Source organism: Mesocricetus auratus, unplaced genomic scaffold (assembly GCF_017639785.1).
Source record: "Mesocricetus auratus isolate SY011 unplaced genomic scaffold, BCM_Maur_2.0 Super-Scaffold_100013, whole genome shotgun sequence".
In the NCBI taxonomy this organism is placed as follows: Eukaryota; Metazoa; Chordata; class Mammalia; order Rodentia; family Cricetidae; genus Mesocricetus; species Mesocricetus auratus.
This window is the reverse complement of record NW_024429196.1, coordinates 43,532,922-43,552,228: the sequence shown is the minus strand read 5'-3', so window position 1 is coordinate 43,552,228 and position 19,307 is coordinate 43,532,922. Positions and strand designations below refer to the sequence as shown.

At 43.6% G+C, this 19,307-nt stretch overlaps 1 protein-coding gene across 4 annotated transcripts in view; it reads right to left on the bottom strand.

The window, feature by feature from the left end:
• Elmo1 (engulfment and cell motility 1) overlaps positions 1 to 9,388 on the bottom strand; it is a 515,537-nt gene extending 506,149 nt beyond the window's left edge. The window contains exon 1 of one of the 4 annotated variants that reach the window (XR_005880782.1): positions 9,045 to 9,388. The gene's annotated coding sequence lies outside the window, so the exon portion shown is untranslated. The remainder of the gene's footprint in view (positions 1 to 9,044) is intronic. The other 3 variants (XM_040755636.1, XM_040755637.1, XM_005071815.4) reach the window with 3 other exon arrangements.
• Between the last annotated feature and the right edge of the window lie 9,919 nt (positions 9,389 to 19,307).

The following is a 19,307-nucleotide window of genomic DNA, read 5'->3' as shown; positions in this document are numbered from 1 at the left end:
GATCTTTCCCAAATGATCATCTGTGTACTCCTTCCCCTGTGATCCGCAGCCCCGCAGTACTGGTAGTTACTATTATCTCTTAACTGACATTCTTCTCATTCATCCATTCCTAACAAAGCTCCAAATGTGAAGTGCCTTGACCACAGAACATACAGTACAACTGAAATGGCTGTGGTGTGGTTGACTGATGGAAGAACTGGGTGATGTACTGTGATGGGTTAAGGCCAGCAATAATAGTTCAATGGAAAAGTCTTCAAATGTATTTTAAGATTCTTACTTATTTATGTGTATGTGCGTTCATGTGAGCATGTATGTGTGTGTGAATTCTGTTCAAATACTGAGAACAGAATTCAAGACTTTGTCCATGCTGATGGACCTTATCACTCAATTATATCACACCTCTCATTGCTTTTTAAAATATAATTAAAAATAAAGCTTTTTAATACATCTTTTATGCAAATCCAGGCAGATATTTTTCAAAAACTCTAAGCAGAACAAATAATACTTGAGAAAAGAGTCCCAATGAGTCTTAGTCACTAGCTGAGTAGAGTGGATCCAAAGAGGATGGAAATGTATTCATTCCTTGATAAACATCTTGCTTTAACATGGTTCCCATTCAATGGAGGTGACAAGTGTCAGAGAAAATAGAATGTAGCAGCTAATATCACCATTCCTCTGCTTCAAAGGAACCTTCATTATTAGGTGAGGTGTGCTTCTGTGTGTGTGTGTGTGTGTGTGTGTATGTGTGTGTGTGTGTCTGTCCATGTCTCTGTGTCTCTTTGTGTATACATGACACTTACTAGTTACTACAGGAAAGAATAGGTTCCATTTCCCCAAGTCAAAATGTTTAACTAGTAGTCACTTGACCAAGTAGCACATAATTGGAGTAGCTAAGGTACCAGTCCACTATAAAAATCTAGGGCATGGTAAGGCAGGGCAGAGTAGTGTGGGGGTGGGATGGAGTCAAGTTGAAACCAATCTTACTGAGTGTTATTGGAATTCACTCTTCATTCAGCCAAAAATGTGCAGTCTAACCAAAGTACTCTACTGGCTCAACTTCCCAAGCCACACATCTCCTGAAGGCCACGGGCAAAGCCAGCTGTGGTTTCTACGTTTGGGTTAAAGAGCCCCAAAACAGAAAAAGAAAATTATTTGAAATGCATTATACTTCAAAATGAAGAGTAATTGTGTGTAGCGGCCTGGAAAATATATCTCATGCTGTACACTGTGCCACTGAACCCCAGAGCACAAAACTCTGGTGCTCCAAATGCAATCTCAAACTGAAAATAAAAAGGTACAAAGGGCGGAAGGAAGGGTGGAGGGCTGCTCCTGGGCTGTGACTCGGAGGAGGCTGCTGCCTTGGGGAAAGATTGCTAATATACAACCCAGCAATAGGTTCTGTGCAGTATAAGCCACTAGCTACTGCTCTGGACACTAGAGCAGCTAGAGGAGGCAAATAAAAGGTTGACATAATTACATAAGAAAATAATGTCACAAGATTGCACAAAAATCTAATCCACTGAGTGGGAGTGGACTTCATTTAAGCCAATACCTTTAGAGTTTCCCCCTGGCCTGCTACATGGCCCAATCGCACTGATGGAACTTCCATATCCATTACCAGCTGACTGTCAAGGAGCATTTGCCAAGCACAGGAGCAGACACTGTCTTCAGTTACTGGACTCCAAGCAGACATTTCTTTATCCTTTGACCAGGTCTCTAATGAAGTCAAGCTGACAGACAGCTCCTCACCAGCCCTCTCCAGTCATTTACCCTCTGTTATATAAAGGTTACAGTGACTGCAGTAACCAGTAATCAAACTCAGAACCTTCCTAGGAAGCTGGGACAGGATCTCACTATTTAGTTTTCTTGGGCTACAGGATGAACACTAAAGTCTGACTTGCAAGCATTTGACTTAGGGAGATAATTGCAACTTAGCAGTGAGGGAAGTTAGAGAGGAAACTAAGGCAAATGAATGAGCACGAAGGGTGAGTTCCCCATCTGCAAATACACTACCTTAGGCTCCAAGGAATAAGCAGTGGCAGAAACTGGGGCACTTACAACTGCTGTTGAAAGTCTAGAATCTGACGGTCAGATTACACACAATTGTTCTATCTCTTCAGAGAACAAAGCAGAGGTTCTCAACCACGAAGGGAAGGGGAGAAGAGGGCTGGGGTTGGCCTCTGAGCCACAGACTTGCAAAGTGTGGATACAGTTTTGGTTGTTCCCAACTGAGTGGCACTCTTGGGTCCTAGTGAACAGAGAGCAGGGAGCTGGGCACCCTGAAATGCACGGATGGTCCTCAATAGACAGAATTATTCGGCTCAAAATGTCAATGGCAGCAAGGCTGAGACCACCCAAAATCAAGTGCCAATAAGAGAGAAAATGGTCTACAAGTAGAAAAGGAAAGAAGCAGCAGCCTGCGCATTGTCCAAGGAACAGGCTCAGGTCTCCGGTTCCCTCAGTCAGTATTAAACCATGGTCAGCAGTAGCAAAGCTATGACAAACTGACAGGTTTGCCATGAATTATATTCCCCTGCCAACTAGTTCCCTCCCAGTGGGTTCCACAATTCTGCCTGCACCATAATTCATCCACATTTTTTAAGTATTGGCTAAAGAATATTTTCTTTGGTAAAGACTCTCTCTCTCTCTCTCTCTCTCTCTCTCTCTCTCTCTCTCTCTCTCTCTCTCTCAGATTAATAAATTGTGACCTTGCCTGACAAATATATGAGAGCCCACAGAATGATCCAAATTCAAGTCTCAGGACAACTTGAGAATGAAATATCAACTCTGACATTCTCTATTTCACTGGTAGGAGAGATACCCCAAGCTATGTGTCATGGCAACCTGAGACACAACCACCTGAACTAAAGGAATTTGTTCTGTTGTTTTTCTTTTTACAGCATTAAGGTTCAAAACCCAAAGCCTCATGTAGGCCAAGTACACGTTACAGCACTGAACAGTACTCCTACCTGAACCAAGGGCATATCACTTTTTTATTTTTTGAGACAGAGTTTCTCTGTGTAACCTTGGAGCCTATCCTGGAACTCACTTTGTAGACCAGACTGGCTTTGAACTCACAGAGATCGCCCGCTTCTGCCTTCCAAGTGCTGGAATTAAAGGTGTGTGCTACTACTGCCCGACTGCCAACGGCATATCTTACTTCTTTTTCTATTTAAAAAAAAATTTAAGGTGGGCAGTGTTGGAACACACCATTTTAATCCCAGCACATGGAAGACAGGGGAAAGTGGATATTTGTGTGTTCAAGGTTATTCTGGTCTACAGAGCACGTTTCAGGACAACCAGAGCTGTTACACAGAAAAACCCTGTCTTGAAAAAAGAATTTTTAAATTTATTTTGCATCTCTGTATACATAAATGTGTAAGAGTGTGAGTGAGTGCTTAAGTATGCTCATGGATGTGAAGGCCAGAGGACAACCTCAGGTGTCATTCTTCAGGTGCTACTATGCATTTTTAGACAGCATCACTCACCGACCTAGAACATGCCAATTACAAAAGTTCTATATGACACCAGTAAGGTGTCCATCCCCATCACCCCAGCATTTTTATGAGTTCTGGGGATCAAACTCAGGTCCTCATGCCATAAAGGCAAGCACTTTACCTACTAAGCCATATCTTTATCCGCCTCTGCTTTGGTTTTTGCGGTTGCTTGTTGGGAGGGTGTACTTTTGTTTTGGTTTATTTACTTGTTTTTGGTTTTGTTTTTAGATGGGCCTATCTATAATGCCCATGGTGGCTTAACAACACATAGGAGTAAAGATGTCTCTGGATACCTCTGAACCAACAAAATGAATAACTAACCAGGACGTATATCCTGGTGAGGAGAAAAAAAAGAAACAAAAATAGATAAAAAAAAATCAGAAGAGTTAAACAAATCTTAGCTCTAGTCTCCAAACACCCCTGTGGCATGCCATTGCTGTAGACCACATCTATAAAATGGGATAACAACACTATGCTGGTGGCTTCCTATTCCTTCTAAAACAGTATGCCATAGGGAAAGAGTGTCAGTCGTGGAGGAAGGGTCACAATAACCTCATGATCCAATCTGGCACACTGCTTCATAATGCCTTACCTGGGCATCTTTCCCCTAGCCCACTACTGACTATCCGGAAATACCACCCACCCAGCACAGCTGTCCTAGAGTAGAGTAAGTAGTGAGTTACCCACATTTTCTGCTTAGTAAAGCTGTGTTCCCTACATTAACTGTTAGAGCTAAAATAGTCAAACTGTAGCTTCAGTTCCTAAAACTGAGGTTCCAATTATAATCTTGCTCAGGGTCTGGAAACCAGTGTTTGTGGGGGCCCGGAACACTGAGAAGCATCTTCATCTATTTATACATGTGACTAATTTCTCTACTCAGCACTGGGCCAGGTTGTTGCTGTGGCTAATTCTGTTTGATGAGACAGCAATTCTTCACCCACATATATTTCTACTTCAATACTTAACTGTTCACCTCACTTTAGGCTGCTGACAAAATTCTGCTCAACTTGTACCTGCATCTATGGAGAGTTGACACACAAGTAGTTAAATTTAATCATTGATTGCAGCAAGACTTGGCAGGCTTCAGCTCTGCTGGCCACAGATAAGTTGCCATTGTTAACACTCAGACAACCTAGACTATCCAGGAAATTGAGCACAACAGCCAGTGCATGGGCTGAACCTAAAAACACTATGCTGTCCACTGGAATGCTTTGGGGCCACACATGTCACAGAAGCCACACCCTGTCTGCATGGGTCTTCATGACCCTTCTGATTTGGATACTGCCAAAGTTCTTGGCCCATCTCTTTGTTCTTTGGCTAGCTAGTTTTAAGCCTAAATCAGCAGGAATACCTAATCTAATTACCCATCACAGCAGTATGGCTACTACCAAAACAGAATGGCTGCCTCTGCAATCTCCAAAAGTAATCAGAATCATGTACACAGGGAATAGCGGGGGTAAAACAGGAAAGAAAAAGTTCAGCAGAGTACATTCCCGAAAGCTCAAAGCTAACTGCAGGATAACTTAGGTGCTTTTGATGTCTTTCTAAGAACAGCGAGAGTTCCTGAGGATGGATGGCCCTGCACCACTGCAGGAAAGAGCTGGTCACTTGGGTTCCTTGTCCCTCCAAGATAGGGGTGGCGTCTGGGCCTGGCACAATGTTGAATTGTATAAACAGTAACATTTTTAGGGTGAAGTCAAAGACTCACACTGCACGTGGTTCATTTGGAAATGGCACCTTTCACAGGAAATTTAACCGTTTTGTAAAAGGGAAACAGCTAGATGCTTCTGAAACTATGGCCCTGAGGATTCTTTTCCATCAGAATTCCTGACAAGCTTGTGCAAAAAAATTCTCACAGCCTCTAGAATTATTAAAGCAAATTGTAAAAAACTCAAACCCATATGGAACTACACATTCAGTATTAAGGGTATTTCTATGTGGCTTTAAGGACAGAATCCATGACCTGGTACATGTTAGTCAATATATATCCTTGAGCTATATATACCCACCCTTATGGAGCAGCATCTTGCTATGTATTTCTAGCAGGGCTTGATCTAACTATTAACCACGGCTTTCCTCTAATTCAAGATCCTTCAGCCTCAACCTCCTAAGAGGGCTGGCCTTCTGCTTGCTTCAGTCTGTGTTTTAGACTGCTGATGTGGACCTGCTAAATGGGCATCAGGCTCTCCTCCTGGGCTGCAACCTTAAGCAAACAAAGCACTATGTCTGTTGACTTGAATTAATGTTACACAACTCTTGCAGGAAACACTTGAAGCTTTGTAAGACAGGTTTAGTAATCTCCTACCTTCTCCAAACTCAACAGGATGTCTAAAACCAAGGTATTTCCCTGGATTGCTGCAGGCATTCAAGAGTGATTGCAGACAGGTGAGAAACCTTCCAGCCCACTGTTCAAGCCCAAATACTAGTGTAATAGGAATGGTTCCTCTGAAGCTTCAGTGCTGGAGCAGGTAAGGAGATAAGCAAGCATGTTCTGGTGCACCACGTGCCATGTCCCCCCTCCCCCACCACATCCTGGGGCCAGAGCTTCAAAGCCCTCCCTTCCTGCACACGCCTCTCCCCACCCACTCACACCAAATACCCAAAGCAAGCACATTACTTGAGAACGACTTCTCGTTGGTGCTGAAGTTTCAGAACCACTTACAACCCAGCAGCTCTTAAACAAGCCCCTCGCCTGCCTGTTTCTTTTTCATCTTCTCCCTGTCCCAGGGCTTTTTCTTGCTTCTCTTCTTCATCTGTCTCCCACTTTTCCCCCTGCCTCCCTCTCCGTTTCTCCTCTGCCTTCAATCCAGCGCCTCTGTGTGTGTGTGTGGGGGGGGGAGACAGGGTACACATGTGGGCCTCTTGCTGCTTCTGGTAATGCCAATTGTCCAGAGGAGTATTTTCTTAGCTTAAAGCAACATGGGCTTTGGAAAGATACCCTCCAAGGGGAAAGGTATGACAGCAGATCAAAGCAGCTGGGCTTTTGATAAAGTGCCCTGTTTTTTATACCCTGCCCCCAGTAATCACCTGTCTGTACCTTTCCTCAGCCTGCAGTTCTGAGGAAGGGATCTAACAGGTCTCAGGGGTCTGGAAGAACAGTGACAGAGCAGTGAGGAGGGACTAGAGGAAGGTAAAAGCCTGGCTTCCCACTCTCCACTGACACTGTGGGGTTTCCTTAGTATGTTTCCCCAATGGCCTCTCCCAGGATGGACAGCTTTCCGTCTGTCAGCCAACAAAACATGTACAGAACACATCACTACCCTATGCTAGAAGTTTATCTAGATGTGTGAACAAGGTCACCAGCCTGCTCAAACTTCCATCCCAACCAGAGAGACAATTATACAATAAACAGGTGAATATATAATGCCAAGGATTACTAAATACTGAGCAGGAAACCTGGGAAACACAAGAGGACCCGGGACAGCTGTCCACAAAGGCCTTTAAAACTGACAACTGAGCAGAAGGAAGCAAAAGATGAGTCATCGGGACATGTGAGGGAAAGCTCCCCAGGCAGGAAGAATAGCATGTGCAAAGGTCCTGGGGAAAGAAAGCAGTAAAAAAGAAAAATATCAGGAAGCAGAATTGCTGCAGTTAACAAGGACATACTGCTGTGGTGGACATGGCATCCACCATAGGACCACCCACCCTGCAGCCCAATGACTGTTCAGGCAGAGTTTCCACAGACTGTGGTCTCCCCAAGCTTCCTGTCCCCCAGCTTTCTCCTGCTTACTCTTCCTCCTCACCAGGAGTCCTCGCAGTTGGGGCCATTCTGTCAGTTTACCACTCCATCTAACTTAACAAGAAAAGAATAGCAAATACAGTAAGAAAGGCCATATGCGCATTTAACCACGATTCTGAAAAGATAGCAAATGTACCATAGTGAAGAGCAGAAGATCAAAAGGTCATCGACAGAGGGAGGGAGTGAGAGCGGGAGGGAGGGAGGGAGGGAAAATGAAGAAGATGAGTATGGAGTCTTTGTTACAAGTCTGTGAGTGACCTGACTCTAACTCACTAGCATCCCCAGTCCTGTAAAATGAGGAGTGGAAAGAGTAAACCTTGAAATAACCTTGGAGAGCTGCTGAAGAGGTGAGACACGTGAAGACTATGACCAAGAAGCCTTTAATGGACCCGCTCTGCTGCCAGTTTTCCCAATCTCACAGTCATCGCAAATAAACTGGATCCTCCAGTCCCAAGTTGCTCTAAAAGATACTGGTATGCAAACGCTGGTTACTTTTATTTTGTACATCAAAGAAAACAAAAACCAGAAATTCTTCCTCTGTTTCCCTCAAGTCACAATCTCCTCTCAGTATCTTAGGCCACAGGCAGGTGGCCCACAGTCCCTGGGTGCCTTTCATTGAGTTCCATGTGCCTCGGGAGCTGTCCAGAGGCCCTCGGAGCTGTCCCAGCTTGGGGCCAAATTTTGAAGCGTCGGGTCAAACCGGGTCCAACAACCCTTACTCCAGCTGCCTAGTTCAAAAGGCCCCAGGCAAGAGAGTCGGTGGGAGCGAGCCCCCAGCCCGAGGGGCAGTGGGAGAGCGCCCCCCATCCGCGCGCAATGACGCCCGCGAACACACACACACACACACACACACACACACACACGCCTAGTGCGCGCTCCCAGCCCGAGGGGCAGAGGGAGAGCGCCCCTCGCCCGCGCGCAATGACGCGCGCGAATACATACACACACACACACACACACACACACACACACACACACACACACACACACACACACACACACACACACGCCTAGCGCGCGCCCGCGGCACAGCACTTCCCTGCCCCACACAAGCGCACCGCGGCCCGCTGAGTTCTCGGTTTCCTCTTCCTCAAAGCCGCTGGGCTACCGCGGCGCGCGGCTCGCTCGCTCCCTCCCTCCCCAGAGCCCCACGCCCGCCGCTCTCCGGGGAAGGAGCGCGGTCCGCCTCTCCCACGCCAGCCTGTCCATCGAAGCCCCCGCCGCCTTCCCTCAGAGCCTCTGAGGGAAGCCCCGCGTAGCCCCGGGAGGCGGGTCTTCCCTAGCGAACGCCCGCAGGGGTCCTCTCAGCTCATCGCGTCCCATCCCGGGAGCGCGCTCTCCGGGGATCCCCTCCCGTGTGCGACGCCCGAGCGAGCCCCGGAGTCCTCGCCGCCCGCCACGACTAGACGCAGCCTTCTGACTCGCCGGCCCCACTATTGCTGGCCGCAAGGTCCGGGGCGCACTCTGCTAGGTCCCGGCACCCCTACGCCGGTAGCGCAGCCCTCCGGCGCCCCCTCCAGCCCACCCTGCCCCGGCAGTCTCCGCGGGTCCCGGCCCTTAACCTCATCCCGGAGATGCCCCCAGTGTCCATTCCCCCCGTGCCTCAAGTCACTTGGGACCCCTCTCTGCCCAGACCTCCCAACTGCAGCGCGCCCGCAGCCCCCGCCCGCTCCCCCGCCCGCCCTCGCCGCGGGGCCCCGGGAGGAAACAAAAGTGTCTCCGCGGCGCCCTCGTCTTGCCCCGGCCCCCGCCCCGGCCGCCGAGGTCAGCAAGCCGGGCGCCGCGCCAGCCCTGAAAACTTTACGAACCTGCCCGGGGTCGCAGGACGCGGTGACGAGGGTTCCCAGAGGCCGAAGAGCCGAGGCTGGGGCCGGGGCCGTAGACTGGTGCCCGAGGTTCTGTCGCCCCTTTCGGGGCCGCGGACGGCGGTGGCTCTGCCTCTATCTTGTGCCCATTCTCGCCCGCCGCCGCTGCCCGAACGCACGCACTTACACTCGGGTCGCCGGCCGCTGCCGCCGGCTGCCGCTGCTCTCACTTCCTCTTCCTTCCTCCTGCTGGCCAGAGACACATCTTGCATCTAGGAGCATCCCGCGAGCTGCCGCGAACTCTCCTCCTGGGCAGACGCTGCGGAGTTGCCGCCGCCGCCCCCGGCACCTGCGCGCCGACACGCGTGGTTGGCGCGTTTGCTTCCCGCCCCCGCACTGCTGCCCGCCCCCTGCACGGTGCCTAGGGCCGGGTGCCTACGACTTTTTGAAGTCCCTCTACTTTAAAAGAGAAAAATGTCACACAGTATGCACACCTCAGTTCTCCTATAAATAGTGTGTGCTGACCCTGACTTCTGATGAGCTCACAAACCGCTTTTTGCAGGCACTAATTAACTTCGTCACCCTCATAGCGCCACCTCTGGGGGACAAAGAGCTCGTGGTACCCTTTTTATAAGCTTTCATTTTGGACAGCTTATTTGAGATTTTCCACCGAAGGGTAAAGAAACTTAGGTGGCTGTTTTGAGACAGTTCCTCTAAGAAGTTCCCGTATATGTCTTAACCCTTTGTCGTGGGTAGCATGGCAAAAACAGACCGTTTCCTTTTCCTCCATCACCTATGAATTTACTGTAAAGAAATTACAAGGTTTCCTTCAATGAAGTCAGAGACTCTCTTGTGTGGTATAGCCTGGCATGAAGCAACATGTACTATCCTGAATTTGTTATTTGTGGTGATTTTAGTCATGTAGCCCACTTCAGTAGTTTTCAAAGAAGAAATAAAACACAGCTAACTTCCAATCCAGTAGGCAAGAGAGAAATGACAGTTGGAAAGTTCAGGAGAAATACCTGTCCTCTCTGAATTTGGCACTCTGATTAAGCCACTGGAGAGAGCAGGGAGCTGCGGTGCATGCCCTCTTCTCTAGAAAAGGGGAGGGGCAGGCAGTACACCCTAGAAGATAATCATAATCTAGGGCAAAAGGCAACGCCCTCTTTAATATTAATCACAAGAATATTTACATATTAATCCTGTGCCCGTTAGTATCCATTAGGGATTTTGTATGAAAAACAAAATAAAATAGCATTGTTTCTATATTGAATTTATCATTTCAGTAAATAATAGTTCTAGAGTTTCTATGTAATAAATCAGTCGAATAGTATATTGGGTTAACATACATGTGTTAAAATTAATTTCACCAGTTTATTTGTTTGTTTATTTATTTATTTTGGTTTTTTGAGACAGACTTTCTCTGTAGGTAGCCCTGGCTATCCTCATACTTTAGCCCAGGCTGACCTCAAACTCACAAAGATATACCTGCCTCTGCCTCCCAAGTGCTGGGATTAAAGGAATTTGTCATCAGTTTATTTTTATTTAATTTTTTCAGACGATACATTCCCATCATGCTTTCCTCCTCCCCAGACTCCTGCAAGAGACGTCTTACCTCCCCACCCACACAACTTCACGCCATTTCTTTCTCCCTCACTTTATAAAATGAGCAATCAATCAAAAAGAAAACAAAACAAAATGGCCAAACTAACAATAGTACATAAACAGGAAACACACACTTGTGTTCAAAACATAAAAACACAAAAATGGGAACCAAAACATACAACGGCCAACAAGACAAAAAGAAATATCCAAACAAAGCAAGAAAGTCTACGAAATATTGAGTTCATTTTGTGTTGGCCATCTATTGCTCAACATGAGTCCTACCCTGAAGAATGGTTTAATACATGTTGTGATACTCCATTGGAGAAAACTAATTTTCCTTTGGAAACAGGTGCCAATTACAGATAGGAGCCTGTGTTCACTCCCCCCTCTCAGCACTGGGAATCCATCTGGCTTGAACCTTTGCAGGCCAGTGCATGCTGCCACAGTCTCTGTCAATTCACCTGTCAGTTCTGTGGTGTCTGAAAGACACAGTTTCTTTGGGCTCGTCTCTGACTCTTACATTCTTTCTGTCAAGTTCCTAAGCCCTGAGGGAAGCGTTTGAGAAAGACATCCCATTTAGGAATGAGTACTCCAAAGTCTCTTAGTTTTTGCATATTGTGCAGCTGTGGGTCTCTGTATTAATCCCCATCTATTGCAAAAAGAAGCTTCTCTGATGATGGCTGAATGAGGCACTAATCTGTGGTTATAGCAGGAATTAATTAGTAGTCATTTTATTGCTATATTCCTTTAACAGAACAATAGTATTTGGTTTTTTCCAAGCCCATCCAGTCTCAGGTTCTTGACCACCTGAGACTGATTCCATCTCATGGAGTGAGTCTTAAATCCTATCACAGAGTAGTTGCTTACTTCCACAACATTTGTGCCTCTGTGGCACCAGCATATCTTTCAAGTAGGTCACCACTTTTGCAGGTCACTATTGTAGAACACAATGTTTGTTAAGCAGGTTGACTGTTACCTTTCTCCTCTAGTAGCATGCATGTAAAAATATTATCCAGTACCATGAATGCTAGTTAGTAGGGTTGAAGGCTTTAGTTGGGTACCAGCTCAACTTTTCTGTATTAAATGCCATATATAAATGTTGTCTTCAGTAATAGGACCTTATCATCAGTTCATGCAGAGCAACCAATAGCCTGGACAATAGCCCTGTTAGCCAATTACTCAGCAAGACATAACCTATTCCTGGTATTGGAGGTTTTACTTTGTGGAGTAAGATATCTAGTTGGGGCATTGACTCACCAAGCTATTTGGTGACTTCATTTTGCTTTATTTCATATATATGTATTTTAGGAGGCTTCCACTATATTAGGTTTCCATATGTCCCCTTAAATAGCCTTAGCCTTAGCTGTCTTCTTCCCACCCTCGTATTCCCTACCCCTCTTCATTGAGTACTCCCACACCAGTCTCTGCCTTAGCTCTTCACAGCATCATATTCTAGTGCCCTCCCTTGGGAGTTCCTCTCCTCCCTAATTTCTTACTTGGTACCTAACCTCTGTGGTTATAAAATTGTAGCACACATATCAAAAGCTTACAAGCAAACATCCACATATAAAAGAAAACATGCAGTGTTTGTCTGTTGAAGTCTGGTTCACATCACTCAGAATGATTTTTTTAGCTCTTTTCATTTACCTAAAAATTTTATAATTTTGTCTTCCGTAAAGATCTGAATAATATCCCGTTGTGGAAATGCACCACATCTTCATTATCCATTCATCGGTGTTCAAATTCTGGCTATTATGAATAGAGCAACAATGAACATGGATAAGCAAGTATCTCTATAGAAGGATAGAGAATCCACTGGCTATATGCCTCAGAGTGGGATAGCTGGATCTTTTCTAAACTTCCTGAGGAACTGAAACATTGATTTCCATAGTGACTGTACAAGTTTGCACTCCCACCAGCAGTGGATGAGTATTCTCCTCTCCTCACATCCTTGCCAGCATGAGCTGTCATTTGTCTTATTGATCTTGGCCATTCTGACTGGTATAAGATGAAATCTCAAAGTAGTTTTAATTTGAATTTCTCTGATGACTAATAATAGTGACGACTAATGATAGTGAATATTTCTTTAAACATTTCTCAGTAATTTATGTTTCATCTTTTGAGAACTCTCTGCTTTGTTCTGTACCCTTTTTGTTTGTGTATTTTGTTTTGTTTTGTTTGTTTTGAGTCAGGTTTCTCTGTGTAGCTTTGACTATCCTGGAACTAGCTCTGTAGATCATCCTTGGATTAAAGGTATATGCTACCATAGCCTCGCCTGTACACTATTTGTAATTGGGTTATTTGTTTGCTTGAAGTTCAATATTTTGAGTTCTTTATATACTTTAAATACTAACCCTCTGTCCTATGTACATATAGATATTTTCCAATTGTAGCCTGCCACTTTGTCAAAATAACAGTGTCCTTTGTCTTACAGAAGCTTTTCAGTTTCATGGGGTCCCAATTATTAATTGTTGAGCTAGTTGCCTGTACTAATGCTGTTCTGTTCAGAAAGTCTGTTCAGAAAGTCTGTTCAGAAAGTCTTTTCCTGTGCCATTGAGTTCAAGATTATTACTCACTTTCTCTTCTATCAGATACAGAGTATCTGGTTTTAGGTTGATTTTCTTGATTCACTTGGAGTTGAATTTTGTGAAGGGTAACAAATAAGCATCTACTTGCATTCTTCTACAAGAAACCACTCAATTTGACCAGCTCCATTTGTTGAAAACACTGTGTTCTCTCTGATGTGTATTTTTAGCCTCTTTTGCAAAAATCAGTGTGTGGATTTATGTCTGGTTTTTCAGTTCAATTCCATTGATCCACATGCTTGTTTTTATGTCAGTACCATGCAGGGTTTTTGTCATTATGATAGCTCCAAACTACAACTTGAAGTCTGGGCTGGTGAGACCCCCCCCTTCAGTTCTTTTATTATTCAGGAGTATTTTAACTATGCTGTTTTGTTTTTAATTTTGTCTGTTTTGTTTTTGTTTGTATTACCATATGAAGCTGAAAATTATTTTTTCAGTTTGTGTTGAAATTATGAAGGGATTTGCATTGCATCTGCAAATTGCTTTTGGTAGGTTGACTATTTTCACTGTATTACTCCTACTGATCCATGAACATCGTCTGATATCTACTTCAATATTGTTTGTTTTGAAACAGGGTCTTTTTACATGGTCTACCTGACCTGGAACTCACTATGTAAATGAAGCTGGTGTCAACCTCAAAGAATTCCACCTGCCTCTATCTCCTGAGTTCTAAAGGTGTCACCATGCCCAGCTGTCTTCAGTATCTTAAAAATTTTTGTTAAACTCAAGGGACCAGACCCTTATCCAGCCCCCTGCTTTGGCAGCCATGACAGGCTACAGAAAAGACCCAGCAAGACAAGGGGCCCCTGACTCAACAACATGTGCTGAGCTCCCTCCCTTGTCTGGCCTCCCAGTCACTAGGAAGCCAGATAACCTCCATGTGGCAAGGGACCAATCAGAAGTTAGCTGGTGGGCTCTGGTTATGCTTTATGATAACAGCAGAATGCAGAACATGGCAACTGCCCTTGGGAAGACAGGTCTATATGCCATAGCAACCCACCCATTGCAGTTGAGACTGTTGTGGGCCCCTAGACACTCCCCTTGCTCATCTCAATAAATTCCTCACCTGCTGTGTTGCACAAGGAAACAAGTTAATGCAATTAACTCATTAAACAACAAAAAATCTCATGCTTTTGCATCTAAATGGGTCTCTTGGTGATTTGGGGGTTCAGAATTTGGGCACAACAACACAAGTCTTTCACTTACTTGATAAGAATTATCTTGAGTATTTTTTGGGGGGTTCATTTTATTTTTTTAGGCTATTGTGATACTTTTTCTTTTTTTTCTGTCTCTTAAACATATCTATAAAGAAAGGCTACTGATTTTTGTGTGTTAATTTATATACTGTCATTTTACTGAAAGTGTTTATCAGCTGTTGAAGTTTTCTGGTGAAGATTTTAGGGCCTTTGATGTATAAAAATCATATTGTCAGAAAATAAGGATACTTTCACTAAATCCAATCTGTTAGTCTGTGTCTAATTGGAAATTGAGACCATTAATATTGAGTTACCAATGAGAAGTGTTTATTGATTCCTGTTATTTTGTCATGGTCTGGGGTTTTTCTCAATCTTTTGATTCACTGTTTTGGGGTTGTTTATTCTTTGTCTTTTCCTAGATGAAGTTAACCTCTTCAGACTCTAGTTTTCCTTCTACTGAATTCTGTAGAGTTGGATTTGTAAATAGTTATTTCTTAATTTGTTTTTATTGTGGAATGTTTTTCTTTTTCTATGGATTATCATTGATAGTTTTGCTGGGTATAGTAGTCTGGGCCGGCATCTATAGTCTTTCCAAGTTTGTGAAACATCTGTGCAGGCCCTTTTGGATTTCAGAGTCTCCATTGACAAGTCAGGTGTTATTCTGATAGGCATGCATTTACAGGACTTGATCTTTTTCCTTTTCGAGTTTTAAAGTCCTTTCCCTGTTCTATACACTTACTATTTTGATTATTGTGACTTATGATGAATTTCTTACATGGTCCATTCAATTCGATAGTCCATATGCATCTTGTACCTTAATAGGTACCTCCTTGTTTCAGTTAGGGAAATTTTCTTAAATCATTTTGTTGAAAATATTATCTGTGGCTTTGACCTGAGTTCCTTCTCCTTTCTGTATCCCTACTATGTGTAGATTTTGTCTTTTCATACTGTCCCAGACTTATTGAATGTTTTGTGCCTCAATTGCTTTAGATTTAACATTTTCTTTGATTTTCTTCTACCTTGTCTTCAACACTTGAGATTCTCTCTTTCACGTCTTATACTCTGTTGGTGAGGCTTTCCTTTGAAGTTTTGATTACATATCCTAAAATTTTCATTTCTAGAGTGGGTTTTCTTTAGTGATTCCATTTCTTTTTTAAATCCTGTTTTCATGTCTTGCATTGTTTTCATTATTTCATTCAACTTGTATTCTTTTTTTTAGTGTGCCAAGAATATGTTTAGTTTTATTTTTCATTTGCCATGCTATCAACAATGAATGAAAGTTTCAGTTCCTATACAACTGTTTTAAATTTAGCAATGTCAGTTTTTACAAATTTTGACCCTTTGTCCAGCCCCTCGGGGGAGAGCTGGCCCCACCTCTCACCAGCCCACAGCACTGTTGTTAACTTGTATTCTTATAGTCATTGTTAATGGATTTATTCATATTCTCTTTAAGGTCCTTGACATATTCATAATTGCTATTGTAAAGTCCTTGTCTTGTAAGTCTGATTTATTGCATTTCTCGAAGCCTTGTGTAGAAAGGGTTAATGATTTCTGGTGGGGACATATTGTGTTGATTGTTCATGTTTATGTGTTGGTATCTAGGCATCTAGAGTTATGATGGTTGAGATGTTTCTAGGTGTTGATGTCTGGTGTTATCTTTGTTGAATGGGTGTTCTGTTCTTTGGCGGCTGAAGGTTTCCTAGCATCTTAGGCAATGTGGTAACTCTGGGGTCACTAGTAGAATATATCTGCAGTTCAGTGGGTGACAGAGAAGAATAGAGATGGGCTAGGATTAAAGGTTGAGAATGACTGTAAGAACTAGGGGGATCCAGGCCATACCATGAGGTGGAGTCTCCTGGGGGTGGAAGGCTAGTGGGAGGAGGGAGTCTTGAAAATAGTCATCGGTATGACAAAGAATACATCTAGAGGGGCAGGGATAAAAAGGCTAGAGGATCCTGAATCTGTACCAAGTAGCAGACTTTTCAGTAAATGGAGTTAGGGTAAGGAATGGGTCAGGACAAGCAACCTGCTATAGGACTTCAGGTAAGACTGGAGAGATTGTAATGGGAGACAAGAAGGATAGTGAATATTAGCTGCCTGGGTCTCAGCTTAGTGTAGCTATTAGAAGTCCCTGGTAGAAAGTGTTTCTGGGTTCAGTGGCTGGCACAAAGGAATAGAGATGGCTAGAAGGGAAGTTTGAGTGGGTCCAAGGGAAAAACTAAGCTGGTCTTTCACTGGTTCCTTTTTCTACAACTTAGTATGGCTGCTAGAAAATGCAAGATGGCCCATATGGTTCTCATTAGTGGCTCACATTATATTTCTAATGAAGAGTCCTCATCTTAACCCTTATTACAAGTAAACTCTGTAGGAAGCAAGAATAACTGTGCCCAGATGGTTGTAAGCTATTAGTTTAAAGATTCCAGGAAAGAAACTGAAGTTCTCTATTTCCTCATCTAAAAAATTATAATGGCACTTAATATGAAGTTATTTGTTAAGTACTCGGGAAGTGAAACTTTTCTACAGATGCAATGACACAGTAGCATTATTGGTGAATTTGATCTACAACTTCTAGTTAAGACATACAGAGTCCTTAATTTAGGCCACAATGTGAACACACTCAGTATGTATGAGAAACTAGCAATGAGATAAACACAATAAATACACAAAATAAATCACCCATGTTTCCAGCTTAGCTCTTTGCAGTATACATAGAGTGAGTCCTAGCCTTTCCCTAGGAGGTAGTATTTCAGATCTTTTACTGTAGCCCCTCAAATTCTACATAAACATTTCCCCAAGATTAAACATTTTGTTACTCTGATTTCTCAACATGAGAAGTAGCTTCAAGTCTTTTTCACCCTTCAACCAGCACAGTATATGCTATGCTGACTAGTTTTGGTTAGCTTGACAATAGCTAGAGATACTTGGGAAGAAGAAATCTCAGTTGAGGAACTGCCTTCATCAAAATGGTCTATAGAATGTCTATGTGGCACTGATATGGTAGGGGCCAGCCCAGTGTGGACAGTACCACCACTGGGCAGGTGGTCCTGAGCTATATAAGAAAACCAGCTAAATACAACAGAAAAGGAAGCCAGTCAACAGCATTACTTGGGCTTCTGCTTTCATTCCTCCAGGGTGGACTGTAACCTATAAACCAAATAAACCCTTTTCTCCCCAAAGCTGCCTTTGGTCAGTGTTTTATCACAGCAAGAGGACAGTAAACTAAGACACAGCTTGAACTTTTCCCCCACTTTCCATATTCATTTCATCACTGATGCAATTGCAAGGACAAGAATAGAAATTGATTTCTGTGCTGCTATTAGGCAATACCCATTCTCTTGGAGTTGATCTTTAGGCCCAGTGCCCCTGTTCTGGCATCCTTAAATCACTTTGGATTCAATCCATGCATCCTTTGTCTCCCTGTATCCACAAATTGGTTAATACTTGGATTCTGTAAGATGCCTACTAAGGTACCTTCTCACCTGTGTCATGGTGACAATATTCATGAATTTCTGGTTTGCATGGTTGCTAATAACCATCTTACTCACATAATCTCCAAACCTCATTTTCAGATTTCATTTCCAAAGATATCACAGATGTGTTGTCAAGTGCTTTATTGGGATACACTAGTGGCCAGGAGAGTGTACAATGTGTTATGATAGATAAAGGACCTGATATCTGGACCTGGCTTTTGGGTATAAATCACAGCTTTGACTCACTGTATTTCTTTATGAAAACCACTTAACTCATGGAATGAAAACTAGTTTTAACTTGGAATACTGAGTAAAGACTAAAGGATTTAGTCAATATAAAAATCCTAGAACGAGTCTAGCACACAAACACACTTCCTATGTGACCTTTGCTATTGGTAAAGCCTACAACAGCTAATAGCTAATGGACATGGCATGGACAGATTTCAACAAAGAAGAACCATCCTCATTTTTCCATATAGCATTGTCTGCCCACAGTAGAAGGAAAGAAAACACCAGTATCCCTAGACTTTTACAGCCTGTGGCTGATCATCAGCTCTAGCTTTAATAGACATGATGTCTACTATGTGGGAGAGAACAGACTCTGAGTGCAGTCCTCCAATTACATTCTCAAGAAGTCTGCCTGGGCAGGGTCTGAATCCTGTGCAAGTGGACCAGAATCAATGACATCTCAAGTGGTTAGGGGAGTGGGCTCAGGAGCTCCTCTGTGGGATATGTCTTAGTCTCAGGATAAATAAAAGAGAAGATGGTAGAGGCAGATGATTAGAGCTTGTGATCTTTTAAGAGAACTTCATTGAGGGTAGACAGCTCTTTAGAGGTGTTCCACAGACTTCAATAGCTCTACCCAGTGTTACCCAAGTCTTTACCCTTCTTTATGTGTTCAGAAACCAAAGATAGGAAGGATTAGTTGGAGCTTATCAAAATGTCACAATGAAACTCCTAAGTGCAAAAGTGGCCTCTCTTGTATTTTTAATCAGTGATGATTCATGTTGATCAACTCTATTCTTGCCAAGTACTCACAATATTAATTTATAACCCATTAAGTAAAAACATTTACTGAGTTCTAAATGGATCATGTACATTTAATGATACATTTAGTGATTAGCTTCAGAATTCTGTCCCAAATCAGCAATGAGATTCTTTGATCTATATCTTACAGGAATGATGCCCTTTTTCTGTGTGGGAATCAGGCCCTGGATGATCTGCCTCTAGTCATCAACAGCTTGGAGGCAGAGAGTATAGTCACAGTTCCAGGAAGTCACCCAGGGATAATGAGTTCTGGACAACAGGCAGATACCTGGAATTCAAAGCCTCTAGCCTCAGCCCTGGGGCAAGCAAAGAGACACAGAAGACCGAAGGAGGCATTCCTTCATTGGTCATTAGTTAATTCAG